At 53.7% G+C, this 14,369-nt stretch overlaps 5 non-coding genes across 5 annotated transcripts; all 5 read left to right on the top strand.

Moving 5' to 3' along the window:
* Nucleotides 1-488: 488 nt before the first annotated feature.
* Nucleotides 489-581, top strand: LOC132489905 (small nucleolar RNA SNORD116). The gene has a single exon (XR_009532272.1). It is a non-coding gene; the product is annotated as a small nucleolar RNA SNORD116 (small nucleolar RNA).
* Nucleotides 582-3,265: 2,684 nt separating this feature from the next.
* LOC132489904 (small nucleolar RNA SNORD116) lies at nt 3,266-3,358 on the top strand. Its single transcript, XR_009532271.1, has one exon. It is a non-coding gene; the product is annotated as a small nucleolar RNA SNORD116 (small nucleolar RNA).
* A 2,684-nt stretch (nt 3,359-6,042) lies between these two features.
* On the top strand, nt 6,043-6,135 carry LOC132489902 (small nucleolar RNA SNORD116). The gene has a single exon (XR_009532269.1). It is a non-coding gene; the product is annotated as a small nucleolar RNA SNORD116 (small nucleolar RNA).
* A 2,684-nt stretch (nt 6,136-8,819) lies between these two features.
* On the top strand, nt 8,820-8,912 carry LOC132489901 (small nucleolar RNA SNORD116). Its single transcript, XR_009532268.1, has one exon. It is a non-coding gene; the product is annotated as a small nucleolar RNA SNORD116 (small nucleolar RNA).
* Nucleotides 8,913-11,596: 2,684 nt separating this feature from the next.
* Nucleotides 11,597-11,689, top strand: LOC132489900 (small nucleolar RNA SNORD116). The gene has a single exon (XR_009532267.1). It is a non-coding gene; the product is annotated as a small nucleolar RNA SNORD116 (small nucleolar RNA).
* Nucleotides 11,690-14,369: the final 2,680 nt, after the last annotated feature.

Raw genomic sequence — 14,369 nt, 5'->3', positions numbered from 1 at the left:
ACATTGAGTTCTCTGTAAAGGTAGACATCCTTGGGAGACAGGGTCCGAGCTCAAGCCCAGGTAAAAATTCTCATGAATCATGATCTCTGAGTACACCGGTCCAATTCTGAAGCCTGCCTGATTTATGTCCAGTTCTCAGGTGCAGCTGCTGGACGAGGCTGGCCGTCGGCAAAGACAAGAAGACCTACGTGTTGGCTGATGACTGCAGGTGCTAAGGAAAAGTGGAAACATGACGCGGGGGCATGTTGCTACGCGTGGCTCTGGCTAACTCAGGAAGGTAGGCTTTCACCCACCCTAAGATGTGCCATTGGATATGAGGTTTTCCTCAGACGGTCCCAGTGGCTGCAAGAGTGGATTGACTGTTGCTCTTTCTGAGTGGCCTGAGGGCTGTAGATTCCCCAGGGTTTTGGTGTACTCCGAGGTCATCTCTCCTCTTCAGACCCCCACGGCATGCCCGGTTGTGTTCTGCAGCGTCCCAGCCTGTGCTTGGATCGATGATGACACCCTTGTATGCATTCCTTGGAAAATCTGAACAAAATGAGTGAGAACACTCTACCGTCTCCTCATCGAATCTGAGGTCCAGCACGTTTCGTCTCTCGGGGGTATGGGAGAGTGAGGAGTGAGGGCCAGCGTCCCCTTCTGACCTGCATGCAAACACACACCAGGGTTCCAGAATTCGAGGTGCTCCTATCTGGGGGTCCACTGTGTCTGCCCATAAGCTGGGTCATCTACGCATATTAGGTCCCTGCTAAAAGACCGTTGAGGGCATGCGAGGGGGAAGGCTCTCCTGCTGGTCTTCAGTGTCGGAGTGCGTGCTGGTGTAGGCCCAGTAAGCTTGCAGCTTGGAAAGGTGTGCTTTGGCCAGGATCACATTTGTGCATGCAGCTTCGGGGGCTATTTCTGGAAGCCAAAATGAGGAAGCGTCCCTGGTTGGAGCCTGGAGCCTCAGGCCAGGCCTGTGTCCCTCCTAGTCATTTGTTTTGGCACGTTGAAGTTCTTTAGTGCCCGGTGGGGATGGAGCAGTGGTTGGGTGTGGGCTGGGGTTGGTCTTCAACGGAAGGGAGCTGATGGATTAGGGCTAGGTATTGCCCATGTCGGCTACTCCACTGCAGATCCCGACAGAGTTTTGGCACTAAGTGGGTCATCGTGGAGTGGGGTTAGGACCGAGTGCTGCATTGAAGCCTGCGTGGTGGCTGCTGGCCTGCAGAAGATGGCAAGGCATCATGAGGACATGTCCTGTGTGATGTCGTGGGATGGGCTGTCATGATTGGGTTGCAGGGGCTGGCCACGTCTTCCCAAGAATGCGTCCTGTTCGTGATGTGCTGGCATCAGCTGCCCACGAAGGGGATGGCTTTGGCAGTACATGAGGATGTGGTTACATACTTAACCTGCGTAGAGTTGTGATCCCGTTGCCGGAGGTATGTCGCCCAAAGGGTGTCTTGCGAGATGCCGAGAAGTTAGACATGTTGAAGCGTCTGTGCCGCTCACCTTGGGGGTATTTGGGTTATGCGAACATGCCCTTTGGCCACTTTGTTTCCTTGTTTGGGAATGTGCAAAGCGAAAGTGTTTCTCCGAGAGGGCCTGATGCGGCCAGCCCTTGTGGCACGCAGGAGTTTTGGATAGCTAGTGGTTTATCTGGAGCAGTCCGTTGGCGGAGCAGAGATGCGTTCAGTGTTCTGATGCCAGGTGCGCTGCCGTGGACAGCCACTGTGCCCTTTGAAGCTTGCAGGTCCCCTCGCGAAGCAGAGTTCTTCCATTGGAAATCGGTCTGTGGTCCTCGGGGAGAGTGCCTTTGACATCTGGGAGGTTCTCGGTAGTGTCACTCTGTCAGTGAAGAAGTGCCAGGATGCATGGGGTATGGTCAGTGTCATCAAAGCAGTCATGTTTGCAGTCTGCCATCCCTGGTATACAGTGACCCCGTGTTTGAATGATGTCTGTGGCTTCCAGTAGGTTCGACTTACCCGGTGGGCAGGAGGAGGGCACGTACGACAACACTGTCAAGAATTTGAGTGTTTCCTCCGGGTTCAGGGCCGCCAAACCTGGTGGCTGAATGCTGGCAACACGTGCCTGGGAAGCTAGCCTAGTTTCCGCAGTGGGGTTTGAACGTGGGTCTTGGTTACTGAAGCCCACCACTTCCTGTGGTGGGCATTCCCATGGGTCCTCGCAAAGTGATTTGGCATAGTTGGCAATAATTGGCAGTTGGGCCGAATTATGTTAGCCCCTTGAGAGGTGCCGGGCTGCATATTGTGTGTTGCCAGTAACAGGTCGGCCCGCCCATAGGAGGTTTCCTTGGTCCTAAAAATGATGGGAGTGGCCCCAAGTGCACATTACATATTCTACTAGGTTGCAGGATTTCTGGGTCCATCTATATGTTACACCCACGGTCGGAAAGCAGGTCTCGTCAGGTGTTTGTGCGTTGGTCAGAAGGCTTGGTTGTGGAAGAGTGGAAGTCCGTGGCCTATTTCAAAACCCCCTGGGTTTCAAAGTTCACATTCAGTCTGTTGAAGCTTGAAGAGGTCTTTCTCCATTCAGTTGGGGGTTCCAAATCCAGGACGCTGTGTATAAATTCTGGCTTTTATGGTTCGAGGTCTCAGGAGAGGGCCACAGGGACACACAGAGAGCAAGTTGCGGATTCAGAGGCACACGAAGACGCCCACAAGCGCGTTCTCGTGTGCAGTAACAGTCACACACGCGCACATGCGTGAAAACAAAAATATACCCTCTCACGTACCGGCCAACGTACACGCCTTATTTCCTGCAGTCGTGCTGTCAGACAAACATTGAGTTCTCTGTAAAGGTAGACATCCTTGGGAGACAGGGTCCGAGCTCAAGCCCAGGTAAAAATTCTCATGAATCATGATCTCTGAGTACACCGGTCCAATTCTGAAGCCTGCCTGATTTATGTCCAGTTCTCAGGTGCAGCTGCTGGACGAGGCTGGCCGTCGGCAAAGACAAGAAGACCTACGTGTTGGCTGATGACTGCAGGTGCTAAGGAAAAGTGGAAACATGACGCGGGGGCATGTTGCTACGCGTGGCTCTGGCTAACTCAGGAAGGTAGGCTTTCACCCACCCTAAGATGTGCCATTGGATATGAGGTTTTCCTCAGACGGTCCCAGTGGCTGCAAGAGTGGATTGACTGTTGCTCTTTCTGAGTGGCCTGAGGGCTGTAGATTCCCCAGGGTTTTGGTGTACTCCGAGGTCATCTCTCCTCTTCAGACCCCCACGGCATGCCCGGTTGTGTTCTGCAGCGTCCCAGCCTGTGCTTGGATCGATGATGACACCCTTGTATGCATTCCTTGGAAAATCTGAACAAAATGAGTGAGAACACTCTACCGTCTCCTCATCGAATCTGAGGTCCAGCACGTTTCGTCTCTCGGGGGTATGGGAGAGTGAGGAGTGAGGGCCAGCGTCCCCTTCTGACCTGCATGCAAACACACACCAGGGTTCCAGAATTCGAGGTGCTCCTATCTGGGGGTCCACTGTGTCTGCCCATAAGCTGGGTCATCTACGCATATTAGGTCCCTGCTAAAAGACCGTTGAGGGCATGCGAGGGGGAAGGCTCTCCTGCTGGTCTTCAGTGTCGGAGTGCGTGCTGGTGTAGGCCCAGTAAGCTTGCAGCTTGGAAAGGTGTGCTTTGGCCAGGATCACATTTGTGCATGCAGCTTCGGGGGCTATTTCTGGAAGCCAAAATGAGGAAGCGTCCCTGGTTGGAGCCTGGAGCCTCAGGCCAGGCCTGTGTCCCTCCCCGTCATTTGTTTTGACGCGTTGAAGTCATTTAGTGCCCGGTGGGGATGGAGCAGTGGGTGGGTGTGGGCTGGGGTTGGTCTTCAACGGAAGGGAGCTGATGGATTAGGGCTAGGTATTGCCCATGTCGGCTACTCCACTGCAGATCCCGACAGAGTTTTGGCACTAAGTGGGTCATCGTGGAGTGGGGTTAGGACCGAGTGCTGCATTGAAGCCTTCGTGGTGGCTGCTGGCCTTCAGAAGATGGCAAGGCATCATGAGGACATGTCCTGTGTGATGTCGTGGGATGGGCTGTCATGATTGGGTTGCAGGGGCTGGCCACGTCTTCCCAAGAATGCGTCCTGTTCGTGATGTGCTGGCATCAGCTGCCCACGAAGGGGATGGCTTTGGCAGTACATGAGGATGTGGTTACATACTTAACCTGCGTAGAGTTGTGATCCCGTTTCCGGAGGTATGTCGCCCAAAGGGTGTCTTGTGGGATGCCGAGAAGTTAGACATGTTGAAGCGTCTGTGCCGCTCACCTTGGGGGTATTTGGGTTATGCGAACATGCCCTTTGGCCACTTTGTTTCCTTGTTTGGGAATGTGCAAAGCGAAAGTGTTTCTCCGAGAGGGCCTGATGCGGCCAGCCCTTGTGGCACGCAGGAGTTTTGGATAGCTAGTGGTTTATCTGGAGCAGTCCGTTGGCGGAGCAGAGATGCGTTCAGTGTTCTGATGCCAGGTGCGCTGCCGTGGACAGCCACTGTGCCCTTTGAAGCTTGCAGGTCCCCTCGCGAAGCAGAGTTCTTCCATTGGAAATCGGTCTGTGGTCCTCGGGGAGAGTGCCTTTGACATCTGGGAGGTTCTCGGTAGTGTCACTCTGTCAGTGAAGAAGTGCCAGGATGCATGGGGTATGGTCAGTGTCATCAAAGCAGTCATGTTTGCAGTCTGCCATCCCTGGTATACAGTGACCCCGTGTTTGAATGATGTCTGTGGCTTCCAGTAGGTTCGACTTACCCGGTGGGCAGGAGGAGGGCACGTACGACAACACTGTCAAGAATTTGAGTGTTTCCTCCGGGTTCAGGGCCGCCAAACCTGGTGGCTGAATGCTGGCAACACGTGCCTGGGAAGCTAGCCTAGTTTCCGCAGTGGGGTTTGAACGTGTGTCTTGGTTACTGAAGCCCACCACTTCCTGTGGTGGGCATTCCCATGGGTCCTCGCAAAGTGATTTGGCATAGTTGGCAATAATTGGCAGTTGGGCCGAATTATGTTAGCCCCTTGAGAGGTGCCGGGCTGCATATTGTGTGTTGCCAGTAACAGGTCGGCCCGCCCATAGGAGGTTTCCTTGGTCCTAAAAATGATGGGAGTGGCCCCAAGTGCACATTACATATTCTACTAGGTTGCAGGATTTCTGGGTCCATCTATATGTTACACCCACGGTCGGAAAGCAGGTCTCGTCAGGTGTTTGTGCGTTGGTCAGAAGGCTTGGTTGTGGAAGAGTGGAAGTCCGTGGCCTATTTCAAAACCCCCTGGGTTTCAAAGTTCACATTCAGTCTGTTGAAGCTTGAAGAGGTCTTTCTCCATTCAGTTGGGGGTTCCAAATCCAGGACGCTGTGTATAAACTCTGGCTTTTATGGTTCGAGGTCTCAGGAGAGGGCCACAGGGACACACAGAGAGCAAGATGCGGATTCAGAGGCACACGAAGACGCCCACAAGCGCGTTCTCGTGTGCAGTAACAGTCACACACGCGCACATGCGTGAAAACAAAAATATACCCTCTCACGTACCGGCCAACGTACACGCCTTATTTCCTGCAGTCGTGCTGTCAGACAAACATTGAGTTCTCTGTAAAGGTAGACATCCTTGGGAGACAGGGTCCGAGCTCAAGCCCAGGTAAAAATTCTCATGAATCATGATCTCTGAGTACACCGGTCCAATTCTGAAGCCTGCCTGATTTATGTCCAGTTCTCAGGTGCAGCTGCTGGACGAGGCTGGCCGTCGGCAAAGACAAGAAGACCTACGTGTTGGCTGATGACTGCAGGTGCTAAGGAAAAGTGGAAACATGACGCGGGGGCATGTTGCTACGCGTGGCTCTGGCTAACTCAGGAAGGTAGGCTTTCACCCACCCTAAGATGTGCCATTGGATATGAGGTTTTCCTCAGACGGTCCCAGTGGCTGCAAGAGTGGATTGACTGTTGCTCTTTCTGAGTGGCCTGAGGGCTGTAGATTCCCCAGGGTTTTGGTGTACTCCGAGGTCATCTCTCCTCTTCAGACCCCCACGGCATGCCCGGTTGTGTTCTGCAGCGTCCCAGCCTGTGCTTGGATCGATGATGACACCCTTGTATGCATTCCTTGGAAAATCTGAACAAAATGAGTGAGAACACTCTACCGTCTCCTCATCGAATCTGAGGTCCAGCACGTTTCGTCTCTCGGGTGTATGGGAGAGTGAGGAGTGAGGGCCAGCGTCCCCTTCTGACCTGCATGCAAACACACACCAGGGTTCCAGAATTCGAGGTGCTCCTATCTGGGGGTCCACTGTGTCTGCCCATAAGCTGGGTCATCTACGCATATTAGGTCCCTGCTAAAAGACCGTTGAGGGCATGCGAGGGGGAAGGCTCTCCTGCTGGTCTTCAGTGTCGGAGTGCGTGCTGGTGTAGGCCCAGTAAGCTTGCAGCTTGGAAAGGTGTGCTTTGGCCAGGATCACATTTGTGCATGCAGCTTCGGGGGCTATTTCTGGAAGCCAAAATGAGGAAGCGTCCCTGGTTGGAGCCTGGAGCCTCAGGCCAGGCCTGTGTCCCTCCCCGTCATTTGTTTTGACGCGTTGAAGTCATTTAGTGCCCGGTGGGGATGGAGCAGTGGGTGGGTGTGGGCTGGGGTTGGTCTTCAACGGAAGGGAGCTGATGGATTAGGGCTAGGTATTGCCCATGTCGGCTACTCCACTGCAGATCCCGACAGAGTTTTGGCACTAAGTGGGTCATCGTGGAGTGGGGTTAGGACCGAGTGCTGCATTGAAGCCTGCGTGGTGGCTGCTGGCCTGCAGAAGATGGCAAGGCATCATGAGGACATGTCCTGTGTGATGTCGTGGGATGGGCTGTCATGATTGGGTTGCAGGAGCTGGCCACGTCTTCCAAAGAATGCGTCCTGTTCGTGATGTGCTGGCATCAGCTGCCCACGAAGGGGATGGCTTTGGCAGTACGTGAGGATGCGGTTACGTACTTAACCTGCGTAGAGTTGTGATCCCGTTGCCGGAGGAATGTCGCCCAAAGGGTGTCTTGCGGGACGCCAAGAAGTTAGATATGTTGAAGCCTCTGTGCCGCTCACCTTGGGGTTATTTGGGTTATGCGAACATGCCCTTTGGCCACTTTGTTTCCTTGTTTGGGAATGTGCAAAGCGAAAGTGTTTCTCCAAGAGGGCATGATGCGGCTAGCCCTTGTGGCACGCAGGAGTTTTGGATAGCTAGTGGTTTATCTGGAGCAGTCCGTTGGCGGAGCAGAGATGCATTCAGTGTTCCCATGCCAGGTGCGCTGCCATGGACAGCCACTGTGCCCTTTGAAGCTTGCAGGTCCCCTCGCGAAGCAGAGTTCTTCCATTGGAAATCGGTCTCTGGTCCTCGGGGAGAGTGCCTTTGATCTCTGTGAGGTTCTCGGTAGTGTCACTCTGTCAGTGAAGAAGTGCCAGGATGCATGGGGTATGGTCAGTGTCATCAAAGCAGTCGTGTTTGCAGTCTGCCATCCCTGGTATACAGTGACCCCGTGTTTGAATGATGTCTGTGGCTTCCAGTAGGTTCGACTTACCCGGTGGGCAGGAGGAGGGCACGTAGGACAACACTGTCAAGAATTTGAGTGTTTCCTCCGGGTTCAGGGCCGCCAAACCTGGTGGCTGGATGCTGGCAACACGTGCCTGGGAAGCTAGACTAGTTTCCGCAGTGTGGTTTGAACGTGTGTCTTGATTACTGAAGCCCACCACTTCCTGTGGTGGGCATTCCCATGGGTCCTCGCAAAGTGATTTGGCATAGTTGGCAACAATTGGCAGTTGGGCCGAATTTCGTTAGCCCCTTGAGAGGTGAAGGGCTGCATCTTGCCTGTAGCCAGTTGCAGGTCGGCCCGCCCATAGGAGGTTTCCTTGGTCCTAAAAATGATGGGAGTGGCCCCAAGTGCACATTACATATTCTACTAGGTTGCAGGATTTCTGGGTCCATCTATATGTTACACCCACTGTCGGAAAGCAGGTCTCGTCAGGTGTTTGTGCATTGGTCAGAAGGCTTGGTTGTGGAAGAGTGGAAGTCTGTGGCCTATTTCAAAACCCCCTGGGTTTCAAAGTTCACATTCAGTCTGTTGAAGCTTGAAGAGGTCTTTCTCCATTCAGTGTGGGGTTCCAAATCCAGGACGCCGCGTATAAACTCTGGCTTTTATGGGTCGAGGTCTCAGGTGAGGGCCACAGGGACACACAGAGAGCAAGATGCGGATTCAGAGGCACACAAAGACGCCCACAAGCACGTCCTCGTGTGCAGTAACAGTCACACAAGCGCACATGCGTGAAAACAAAAATATACCCTCTCACGTACCAGCCAAGGTACACACCTTACTTCCTGCAGTCGTGCTGTCAGACAAACATTGAGTTCTCTGTAAAGGTAGACGTCCTTGGGAGGCAGGGTTCGAGCTCAAGCCCAAGTAAAAATTCTCAGGAATCATGATCTCTGAGTACACCGGTCCAATTCTGAAGCCTGCCTGATTTATGTCCAGTTCTCAGGTGCAGCTGCTGGACGAGGCTGGCCGTCGGCAAAGACAAGAAGACCTACGCGTTGGCTGATGACTGCAGGTGCTAAGGAAAAGAGGAAAAATGATGCGGGGGCATGTTGCTACGCGTGGCTCTGGCTAACTCAGGAAGGTAGGCTTTCACCCACCCTAAGATGTGCCATTGGATATGAGGTTTTCCTCAGACGGTCCCAGTGGCTGCAAGAGTGGATTGACTGTTGCTCTTTCTGAGTGGCCTGAGGGCTGTGGATTCCCCAGGGTTTTGGAGTACTCCGAGGTCATCTCTCCTCTTCAGACCCCCACGGCATGCCCGGTTGTGTTCTGCAGCGTCCCAGCCTGTGCTTGGATCGATGATGACACCCTTGTATGCATTCCTTGGAAAATCTGAACAAAATGAGTGAGAACACTCTACCGTCTCCTCATCGAATCTGAGGTCCAGCACTTTTCGTCTCTCGGGGGTAGGGGAGAGTGAGGAGTGAGTGCCAGCGTCCCCTTCTGACATGCATGCAAACACACACCAGGGTTCCAGAATTCGAGGTGCTCCTATCTGGGGGTCCACTGTGTCTGCCCATAAGCTGGGTCATCTACGCATATTAGGTCCCTGCTGAAAGACCATTGAGGGCATGCGAGGGGGAAGGCTCTCCTGCTGGTCTTCAGAGTCGGAGTGCGTGCTGGTGCAGGCCCAGGAAGCTTGCAGCTTGGAAAGGTGTGCTTTGGCCAGGATCACATTTGTGCATGCAGCTTCGGGGGCTATTTCTGGAAGCCAAAATGAGGAAGCGTCCCTGGTTGGAGCCTGGAGCCTCAGGCCAGGCCTGTGTCCCTCCTAGTCATTTGTTTTGGCGCGTTGAAGTTCTTTAGTGCCCGGTGGGGATGGAGCAGTGGTTGGGTGTGGGCTGGGGTTGGTCTTCAACGGAAGGGAGCTGATGGATTAGGGCTAGGTATTGCCCATGTCGGCTACTCCACTGCAGATCCCGACAGAGTTTTGGCACTAAGTGGGTCATCGTGGAGTGGGGTTAGGACCGAGTGCTGCATTGAAGCCTGCGTGGTGGCTGCTGGCCTGCAGAAGATGGCAAGGCATCATGAGGACATGTCCTGTGTGATGTCGTGGGATGGGCTGTCATGATTGGTTTGCAGGGGCTGGCCACGTCTTCCCAAGATTGCGTCCTGTTCGTGATGTGCTGGCATCAGCTGCCCACGAAGGGGATGGCTTTGGCAGTACATGAGGATGTGGTTACATACTTAACCTGCGTAGAGTTGTGATCCCGTTGCCGGAGGTATGTCGCCCAAAGGGTGTCTTGCGGGATGCCGAGAAGTTAGACATGTTGAAGCGTCTGTGCCGCTCACCTTGGGGGTATTTGGGTTATGCGAACATGCCCTTTGGCCACTTTGTTTCCTTGTTTGGGAATGTGCAAAGCGAAAGTGTTTCTCCGAGAGGGCCTGATGCGGCCAGCCCTTGTGGCACGCAGGAGTTTTGGATAGCTAGTGGTTTATCTGGAGCAGTCCGTTGGCGGAGCAGAGATGCGTTCAGTGTTCTGATGCCAGGTGCGCTGCCGTGGACAGCCACTGTGCCCTTTGAAGCTTGCAGGTCCCCTCGCGAAGCAGAGTTCTTCTATTGGAAATCGGTCTGTGGTCCTCGGGGACAGTGCCTTTGATCACTGTGAGGTTCTCGGTAGTGTCACGCTGTCAGTGAAGAAGTGCCAGGATGCATGGGGTATGGTCAGTGTCATCAAAGCAGTCATGTTTGCAGTCTGCCATCCCTGGTATACAGTGACCCCGTGTTTGAATGATGTCTGTGGCTTCCAGTAGGTTCGACTTACCCGGTGGGCAGGAGGAGGGCACGTACGACAACACTGTCAAGAATTTGAGTGTTTCCTCCGGGTTCAGGGCCGCCAAACCTGGTGGCTGGATGCTGGCAACACGTGCCTGGGAAGCTAGCCTAGTTTCCGCAGTGGGGTTTGAACGTGGGTCTTGGTTACTGAAGCCCACCACTTCCTGTAGTGGGCATTCCCATGGGTCCTCGCAAAGTGATTTGGCATAGTTGGCAACAATTGGCAGTTGGGCCGAATTTCGTTAGCCCCTTGAGAAGTGCCGGGCTGCATCTTGCCTGTAGCCAGTCGCTGGTCGGCCCGCCCATAGGAGGTTTCCTTGGTCCTAAAAATGATGGGAGTGGCCCCAAGTTCACATTTCATATTCTACTAGGTTGCAGGATTTCTGGGTCCATCTATATGTTACACCCACTGTCGGAAAGCAGGTCTCGTCAGGTGTTTGTGCGTTGGTCAGAAGGCTTGGTTGTGGAATAGTGGAAGTCCGTGGCCTATTTCAAAACCCCCTGGGTTTCAAAGTTCACATTCAGTCTGTTGAAGCTTGAAGAGGTCTTTCTCCATTCAGTTGGGGGTTCCAAATCCAGGACGCTGTGTATAAACTCTGGCTTTTATGGTTCGAGGTCTCAGGAGAGGGCCACAGGGACACACAGAGAGCAAGATGCGGATTCAGAGGCACACGAAGACGCCCACAAGCGCGTTCTCGTGTGCAGTAACAGTCACACACGCGCACATGCGTGAAAACAAAAATATACCCTCTCACGTACCGGCCAACGTACACGCCTTATTTCCTGCAGTCGTGCTGTCAGACAAACATTGAGTTCTCTGTAAAGGTAGACATCCTTGGGAGACAGGGTCCGAGCTCAAGCCCAGGTAAAAATTCTCATGAATCATGATCTCTGAGTACACCGGTCCAATTCTGAAGCCTGCCTGATTTATGTCCAGTTCTCAGGTGCAGCTGCTGGACGAGGCTGGCCGTCGGCAAAGACGAGAAGACCTACGTGTTGGCTGATGACTGCAGGTGCTAAGGAAAAGTGGAAACATGACGCGGGGGCATGTTGCTACGCGTGACTCTGGCTAACTCAGGAAGGTAGGCTTTCACCCACCCTAAGATGTGCCATTGGATATGAGGTTTTCCTCAGACGGTCCCAGTGGCTGCAAGAGTGGATTGACTGTTGCTCTTTCTGAGTGGCCTGAGGGCTGTAGATTCCCCAGGGTTTTGGTGTACTCCGAGGTCATCTCTCCTCTTCAGACCCCCACGGCATGCCCGGTTGTGTTCTGCAGCGTCCCAGCCTGTGCTTGGATCGATGATGACACCCTTGTATGCATTCCTTGGAAAATCTGAACAAAATGAGTGAGAACACTCTACCGTCTCCTCATCGAATCTGAGGTCCAGCACGTTTCGTCTCTCGGGGGTATGGGAGAGTGAGGAGTGAGGGCCAGCGTCCCCTTCTGACCTGCATGCAAACACACACCAGGGTTCCAGAATTCGAGGTGCTCCTATCTGGGGGTCCACTGTGTCTGCCCATAAGCTGGGTCATCTACGCATATTAGGTCCCTGCTAAAAGACCGTTGAGGGCATGCGAGGGGGAAGGCTCTCCTGCTGGTCTTCAGTGTCGGAGTGCGTGCTGGTGTAGGCCCAGTAAGCTTGCAGCTTGGAAAGGTGTGCTTTGGCCAGGATCACATTTGTGCATGCAGCTTCGGGGGCTATTTCTGGAAGCCAAAATGAGGAAGCGTCCCTGGTTGGAGCCTGGAGCCTCAGGCCAGGCCTGTGTCCCTCCCCGTCATTTGTTTTGACGCGTTGAAGTCATTTAGTGCCCGGTGGGGATGGAGCAGTGGGTGGGTGTGGGCTGGGGTTGGTCTTCAACGGAAGGGAGCTGATGGATTAGGGCTAGGTATTGCCCATGTCGGCTACTCCACTGCAGATCCCGACAGAGTTTTGGCACTAAGTGGGTCATCGTGGAGTGGGGTTAGGACCGAGTGCTGCATTGAAGCCTGCGTGGTGGCTGCTGGCCTGCAGAAGATGGCAAGGCATCATGAGGACATGTCCTGTGTGATGTCGTGGGATGGGCTGTCATGATTGGGTTGCAGGAGCTGGCCACGTCTTCCCAAGAATGCATCCTGTTCGTGATGTGCTGGCATCAGCTGCCCACGAAGGGGATGGCTTTGGCAGTACGTGAGGATGCGGTTACGTACTTAACCTGCGTAGAGTTGTGATCCCGTTGCCGGAGGAATGTCGCCCAAAGGGTGTCTTGCGGGACGCCAAGAAGTTAGATATGTTGAAGCCTCTGTGCCGCTCACCTTGGGGTTATTTGGGTTATGCGAACATGCCCTTTGGCCACTTTGTTTCCTTGTTTGGGAATGTGCAAAGCGAAAGTGTTTCTCCAAGAGGGCATGATGTGGCTAGCCCTTGTGGCACGCAGGAGTTTTGGATAGCTAGTGGTTTATCTGGAGCAGTCCGTTGGCGGAGCAGAGATGCATTCAGTGTTCCCATGCCAGGTGCGCTGCCATGGACAGCCACTGTGCCCTTTGAAGCTTGCAGGTCCCCTCGCGAAGCAGAGTTCTTCCATTGGAAATCGGTCTCTGGTCCTCGGGGAGAGTGCCTTTGATCTCTGTGAGGTTCTCGGTAGTGTCACTCTGTCAGTGAAGAAGTGCCAGGATGCATGGGGTATGGTCAGTGTCATCAAAGCAGTCGTGTTTGCAGTCTGCCATCCCTGGTATACAGTGACCCCGTGTTTGAATGATGTCTGTGGCTTCCAGTAGGTTCGACTTACCCGGTGGGCAGGAGGAGGGCACGTAGGACAACACTGTCAAGAATTTGAGTGTTTCCTCCGGGTTCAGGGCCGCCAAACCTGGTGGCTGGATGCTGGCAACACGTGCCTGGGAAGCTAGCCTAGTTTCCGCAGTGTGGTTTGAACGTGTGTCTTGATTACTGAAGCCCACCACTTCCTGTGGTGGGCATTCCCATGGGTCCTCGCAAAGTGATTTGGCATAGTTGGCAACAATTGGCAGTTGGGCCGAATTTCGTTAGCCCCTTGAGAGGTGCCGGGCTGCATCTTGCCTGTAGCCAGTCGCAGGTCGGCCCGCCCATAGGAGTTTTCCTTGCTCCTAAAAATGATCGGAGTGGCCTCAAGTGCACATTACATATTCTACTAGGTTGCAGGATTTCTGGGTCCATCTATATGTTACACCCACTGTCGGAAAGCAGGTCTCGTCAGGTGTTTGTGCATTGGTCAGAAGGCTTGGTTGTGGAAGAGTGGAAGTCCGTGGCCTATTTCAAAACCCCCTGGGTTTCAAAGTTCACATTCAGTCTGTTGAAGCTTGAAGAGGTCTTTCTCCATTCAGTGTGGGGTTCCAAATCCAGGACGCCGCATATAAACTCTGGCTTTTATGGGTCGAGGTCTCAGGTGAGGGCCACAGGGACACACAGAGAGCAAGGTGCGGATTCAGAGGCACACAAAGACGCCCACAAGCGCGTCCTCGTGTGCAGTAACAGTCACACAGGCGCACATGCGTGAAAACAAAAATATACCCTCTCACGTACCAGCCAAGGTACACACCTTACTTCCTGCAGTCGTGCTGTCAGACAAACATTGAGTTCTCTGTAAAGGTAGACGTCCTTGGGAGGCAGGGTTCGAGCTCAAGCCCAGGTAAAAATTCTCAGGAATCATGATCTCTGAGTACACCGGTCCAATTCTGAAGCGTGCCTGATTTATGTCCAGTTCTCAGGTGCAGCTGCTGGACGAGGCTGGCCGTCGGCAAAGAAAAGAAGACCTACACATTGGCTGATGACTGCAGGTGCTAAGGAAAAGAGGAAAAATGATGCGGGGGCATGTTGCTACGCGTGGCTCTGGCTAACTCAGGAAGGTAGGCTTTCACCCACCCTAAGATGTGCCATTGGATATGAGGTTTTCCTCAGACGGTCCCAGTGGCTGCAAGAGTGGATTGACTGTTGCTCTTTCTGAGTGGCCTGAGGGCTGTGGATTCCCCAGGATTTTGGTGTACTCCGAGGTCATCTCTCCTCTTCAGACCCCCACGGCATGCCCGGTTGTGTTCTGCAGCGTCCCAGCCTGT

The sequence above is a fragment of the Mesoplodon densirostris genome, chromosome 4 (assembly GCF_025265405.1).
Source record: "Mesoplodon densirostris isolate mMesDen1 chromosome 4, mMesDen1 primary haplotype, whole genome shotgun sequence".
Classification (NCBI taxonomy): domain Eukaryota; kingdom Metazoa; phylum Chordata; class Mammalia; order Artiodactyla; family Ziphiidae; genus Mesoplodon; species Mesoplodon densirostris.
This window is presented reverse-complemented; position numbering and strand designations above follow the sequence as displayed.